Source organism: Pipistrellus kuhlii, unplaced genomic scaffold (genome assembly GCF_014108245.1).
Source record: "Pipistrellus kuhlii isolate mPipKuh1 unplaced genomic scaffold, mPipKuh1.p scaffold_m20_p_2, whole genome shotgun sequence".
Taxonomy (NCBI): Eukaryota; Metazoa; Chordata; class Mammalia; order Chiroptera; family Vespertilionidae; genus Pipistrellus; species Pipistrellus kuhlii.
Genome location: NW_023425515.1, coordinates 32,904,268 through 32,910,998, shown reverse-complemented (window position 1 = coordinate 32,910,998; position 6,731 = coordinate 32,904,268).

Here is a 6,731-nt window from a genome sequence, read left to right as displayed (position 1 = left end):
TATAAGGACATTAGAGCTGCTTTAGAAATTAGAGAAAGGTTTTGTTAGTGTAGGCAAAGTTTAATGTTGAAGAGATGTTTAAAAATATTCTACCTTACCAATTTTATATTGTAGCACCAGCCAAATCACAGTTAAGGAGTTTCATACATAATAGTGTTTTTTGTTTTTTTTTAATATTTATTTTTGGCAGTGGATTTTTACTATTGTGAGTTATCAGTCTAGCAAAAATGGACAAATATCTGTGTAAATAGCTTCCCATATCTTTGTTCTGATAGCTCTTTTGACTTTTTCTTCCCATTACGAATGGGAGGATCATTTGTAAACCCCTTTTCTGGGTAGCTACCAAAAATAACAACAACAACAACAACAAAAATACTGGCTTATAGTCCTGTGTGAGCCTGTCTTTGTTAAGCCCAGAATATGAGTGCCTTTAGCGAGACTTAGCATTTCACAGAGAGAAGAGATGATATAATTATTGCCACTAATCACAGTTTATTACACACAGAAGCTTGGAATGGCAAATTTCTGTGTGAATTCTATGTTCTACATATTTGTTTTCTCTTAATGGTGTCTCAATTTGATACTGAATAAAACTATTATTAGTGTTGATCAGAAACCATTCACACTGAAAGTGAATTCAGCTGTCCTAGACTGGCAACAGTCAGATTTTTTCACCTTTATCTGTATTGCATTTATATTTAGTGAATGGTGGTGTGGTGGGCTGGAAAGAGCTTGATATTGACTTTGAGAAGAACTTCATTCCAGTGTTCTTTTTCAAACTTGTGTCTACTGTAGAGAGAAGAGAATTATGTATTACAAATAAGTGTGGGGAGAGATTATCATGTGCAATAGGTATTAATTATGATCTTTTGTCTCTATGGTAAAGAAAGTAGCTCCCCAAATCAGGTCTAAGGACTCTGAAAGCAAAAATTTTCCTACGTCAGATAACTCTTAAAATTCCAAATTGCTGAGTAGTTTAAGTCTTTAAAACACACTACTAAGTTTATTGTGGAAATTTAACATTTTATTATGAAAAATTTCAAACATGCATCAAAAAAATTTTTTTTTACAATATACCCACCACTAGATTCTGCAATAAATATTTTACTATATTTGTATTACCACATATCTGTCCAACCCTCTATTCAGCCACCATTCCAGAGTTTATTTTAAATATACATTTCAATGTAAATTTCAGACAATGCTTTTTCCTTAAACACTTCAACATAGGTGCCATTAACTAAAATTTGATATTTGTTTAAATATTGATAGCTTCTAAAAAGCAGCATCTCAATCCTAAGTTTAGATCATATGTTTCTTGAACTCATGAAGTTGATAACCTGAGCCGGTTAACATACAGTTTTTCTTGTGTGGACTTAAGCCTTCCAGTTTTTGTCTTATATGTGTTTAGAGTGAGGGAAGACAAGTTTCAAACTGAAGTTTTCTCGAGTTGGTCATTTTTAATGCTTAGTTGTCATATATCTTATAGTTTCATGATAAGACTTTCTTCCTTGTTCCTGTTGTTATGATGTATGTTGCTGAACTATGCAGCTTCTTTAAAAAAATTGTAAGTTGCTGATTGGGGTTTATTAAATCAGCGTATACCTCATTTCAACCTGCTGCTGCTTTTCTCATCTTAGCACGTTTCCTTCACTGCTTTGACCTGTTCTACCAGGAAGTATAGAGCCAAACCCAGATGATTAGTAGTTTTAAATAACTCTAGACGAGCAGATTAAGTAGTTTAGAAAGTTAAAACCATTCATTTATCTAAAGCCTTTGAGTTCCCTGAGAATGGATGGTACTTGCCCATGCTTCCTCCAGCCATAATTAGCAGGACTGAAAATGACTGTACTGTACAATGAGTTGTTGAAATTGTGAGCCTTAGTACCCATCTTTAGCTTTACTCTAATACTGTCTGGAAAACCTTTTTTCTTTCTTTCTTTTTTTTTTTTTAACATATGCCTTTATCATGCCACTTTTTTTGGTGGGCAAAGAATTTAAATGACTTGCTCCAGGTCATGAAGATGCAATGGATATGCCAGAATTATGTCAGAAACTTCAATGCTCTTGAATCTTACATTTATGCTATTTTGGTAAGATTCGTAGCTTCTAAAATAACATTTTCTTTGGGGCCCTTGTGAAATTATGAATCTTTACTAACTAGACTTTTCCTTTTTAGGCATTTCGTATCTTTTTTAACTTAAAGATCTTTTCATGTCATAATTCCCCATTAAGCCAATGAAGTTGCTAAAAATAGAACTTTACTGTAGAATACTAAGGAATGCAGGTTTTATCGGATTTATTTTTGCATTTCAATGACTCTCATGATTCATTCATAACTCTTTCTATGTAAGTGCTTAAGTGACCCCCTCACTAGTGAAAACAAATGTTCTATATCACTGGTTATATGTATATTCTCTACATGATCTATTTTTTTAAGGAAAAGTAACCCCATATGTCAGAAGTAATGATAATATCCTAGGGCAAAGAACATAAGAAAGTTTATTTCTACTCTGCAAATCCGGCATTTACAGGAACAAAACTCTTAGAGGGGCTGATCATTGTTTGCCTTCTTTTGGTACTTGAGCTCCTTCCTGTGGTTTTGTAAATTTGTGTGTCATTTTATAAGAATTTCATGTTGATGCTGTGTAAATTGCTGTTTACCTTGTGGTATCCTCAGCTGCCCATAATAATTTAATTTGGGTATGGTGTGTCTGCTTTGAAATGCCTTACTAGAGTATGTCAGATTGCTCTAATGCATTCCATGTATGTGCTAGGACAATACACATTGCCTCTCTTGGCTGTATGCTCCAGATCCAGAAGCAAAAATGACTTTGCTTTCACTGTTCAGGTTGCATTTTAGTGCAGCTATTGTTCTGAATTAGAGAATAATATCATGGGAAAGCGAGGGTGACATTAAAGCCCTTCATTTAATGGCGTGACAAGCTTTTAAAACAGTTTTTGCTATTTCAATAGAACAATGTCTCTAGTAAAGTCCATAGCTAAAAAATAAATACAATAAAAGCCAGTCAAAACTGTGTGAAAGTGGGGTTGCTCCCTAAAATTATCTCTCAGTGTCCTACCGAGGATTAACATGGTGTGTGCTGTTGGTGCCAAGTGCCAGTCTATGTGTTGGAAATCTGCTTCTGTTCTGGGGCTACAGCAAAAAGTGTCATGGGATTAAAACCAATCAACTGTGAATTGTGAAATTGAAATTGCTCTTTTGGTTTTATGTTCTTCTGCACATTGAATACAGAAATCAAAAAAAGTTATTTAACATTTACACTGCTGCTGTTGATGGCTCGCTCTGGCTGTGTATCCTCACCATGTACTGATTTCTGATAAAGGCTTGACGTTACTATAAACAGGCATTTTGTGTTCAATTGAATAAAACACTTTCTGAGTCTTGTCTGCAGATTGTTTGGTTATGAGTTGGAGATCAGGGGAAAGGTGCATTGCCAGCTGGTGTGCGATGAGGCTGTGGGTTCACCGTTAGTCAGTCTGCACCTAATCTGCCATGGACTTGAACTCATATGGAGTCTTGTCAGCTTTTGGGCTTGCAGTGGAATTGACCTAGCTGCCCAAACTACCCTCTCCTTCCCCCCTCACTAAAATAAGCCTGAGGTTGGAGTGAGCTCTTAATTTTATTAATATATTTTTAAAATCTATCTTCCCTTTAAATCCAGAGAGAAGTTAAGCTTAGCAGGATCATAACAGCTGCTTCTAGATCATAAGCACATTAACTGGCATATGCCCATCAATCGTTTGGGTAGTTCACATATAAATTACTCTGATGATTAGCTTTAAAGTACAATATATTATTGGTATGGTCGTTAAGCACTTTTTGTTATTGTACGCAATGTACTTTTGACCTTAAATGCTCAATTTGAAGAGCAGATTATAGGCCCAGAAGGTGCTGTTATGGCTTGTTTCATCGGGATGCGAGACACATACACTTATTGTCGTGGGAAACATTCTTGTCTGCGCACACAGAAAATGTTGCTGAATGAACTGAATGGATCACATTGAGTCTGTTTTAAAATGCTCAAGGCATCAGCACATTTTATTAAATCATCTCCAAGAGATTTTTAGCTTAAAAGAAAGTCATAATAATAGGCATTAACGAAAAAAAAAAAAAAAGTCTTAAACCAGTAGAGCTTTTCAGCTTTTCTTTTCTTTTTTCCCCTCAGGCATTTCTGAGGCTTATCCGTTCCCTGAAAATCTATTCAAGACCAAGCATGGGGTATGATTATCCTTTAAAATTGCCTGTCTGTAAAAGACTAGCCATGAATGCTCCCAATCCATTGTAAATTGATACATGATTGTAGAGAGATAAAAAATAGATATTTTTGTGATGGTGACTATTAAAATTTTTATCATCTTGAGTTGAGGTGTAGCCCACCCTATTTTATGCTTATTTGTGGGATACTCATAAACTATTGAAAATTGGGAATTTACAAAAAAGATGAAGACAGGCAACTATTGTGAAATGTAAAGATTGTTGAATAGGGATGTGATTATGAGTCCTTACCAAACAACAAAAAAATCAGCTGAGAGTACACTCCATTGTGTATTTATGCATGTGCATGTGTGAGAGAGAAGGATGAGATATAGAGGTTGAGGTGTATTAGGAGGGAGGATATGTAAACATATTTTAAGATGTCAAATACTTGTGACGAAGCATGACCAAAGGAGCAGAAATAACTGAAACTGGCCGTTGGAAGCAATCACCATAGGCATATGTAACGTCTGCTTGGCATTGGATGTCTTTAAATATAATTAAAGCTTTAATTGTGTTTTGACTGGCAGCCATCTCTCCAGAAAGGAACAAGATGTCTGTAATGTTAGCTTCAATTTTAATCTTTGCTGATGCCGGAGGCTCTTCTCGGTCCCTGTTTTCTAGAAACAGTTTACAAGGTTGTGAACTTTGAGCAAAGGTATCTACTGCCACCCTGTGGACGCTCTGAATCTTACAGCTAGCAGTTTGAATGTGGTTGGTACACTACCTTTGAAGTAGAATCTTTGGCTAACAACCATAGAGTGGAGGAGATGAGTTTTTGTCTTTAAATAAAGCAAGGGCAGACATCATGTGTTTAGGAGATATCACGGAGTTTATTCTTTTACAGTTTCAGCTGCTGAAGTGTGCAGAGAGAAGTGGTGGATTGGGAATCAGGATGCAATATGTGTATATGTATGTATACTTTATGCATATGTGTGTAAGATTTTTTTTATCTGTATTTTTAAAAATTTATTTATTGTCCAAAGTTTTACATCTGTCTCCTTTTTACCCGCTTGAATTCCCCCCCACCCCCAACCATTCACACCCCAGGCAAGCCCCCACTGCCCCAGTGTCTGTGTGTAAGATTTTTTTGTGATGTTTTAAAAATATCTATTTTTGCTTTAAAAAAGAAATCCATTATCCATACATGTTGGGATATGTGAACAACAACAAACATAGAAACTAAAATAAAACAACGGTCAAAGAAAGCCCAAACTAGAAGGAAAGGACTAGAATAATCTTTCATCATAGAAGATGGTTGAACATTTTGAAAATTATATACAGGGGTAAATTTTACCAGACATGAAAATCCTGCTGCCAATATAAAAACTAAACTATAAAATACTGAAGTTCTCCCAAACATAATTTCTTTTGGGGAAGAACATAATGGTTTCTGCTTTAACAAGCTGGCAGCATAAAAAGAGACATTTTTAAGTCTTTTAAACAAATAGAAAAAGCATATACTAGCATAACTGGCCCTAGTTCTGTCACCTGTCTGCTCTTGAGCATGTCATTTAACCTCTCTGAAATCCAGTTACTTAGAATTGGGTGTGAATTTCAGTTATTTCTTTTTATCCCTCAGTAGTGTGGATAATTTAGAGAATTGACCTTTTAAAAATATATATAGTTGATTTTTAAAAATAAATAATTTCTAAATCTACTCCTGAACTCATCTCCCATTTTCTTCTCTCAAGGTATGCACAGTTACCAGTTGCTTAGATTTTTCCCCCCAGAGATATTCTATGCAATATGAATGTAGCATTCCATATAAACCTTTTCCCCAGTGACCAGTGGGCCTTGGCAAACATTCTATACAAGCACATGAAGATCTGTCTCATTCTTTTTTACTGTGAGGTATTCCTTATATTATTTTCAAAACATCTTTTATTGGTTATATATCCCGGAAATGGTCTCTGTGGGTGCTGGGTAATGACACCGTGTAGCAGTGCCCAGCTCCTCCCTAGCCACTAGCCTCTTTGGAGTTTCTTCAGCCCAGGCACATGACTTGCTTTATAGCCAGGTGCAAACATTTTACAGTTTAACCAGATGTTTGTGAAGCATTTTCATGTGCCTTATCTCATTTGATCCTCACAGAAGTCCTGGAGTAGGTAGGTAGAAGACTTGGTAGAATCCTATTTTATTTTCATTAGCCAGAAAATGGAAATTTAGAAAGTTTAGAAACTTGACCCAACTGAAAAGAAGTAAGAAATGGTGGGCCTTAAAAATGACTTCAGGTTTTCTCACTGTGCAGAATATAAACACTGCTGCAGTTAAATATTTTACCCTTTGTTTTCCCTGCGTGATCTACAATAATAATCTGCTTTGTGTTGGTATTTACTGCTGACAATTACCTAAGAGAAGTTGGGGTGCTTCGCTGGGCTGGAAAAAGGTTAGCTACTTCAGAAAGCAGGTCTAATTAAGCAAGTTTATTCTATATCTATCTATATAAAAA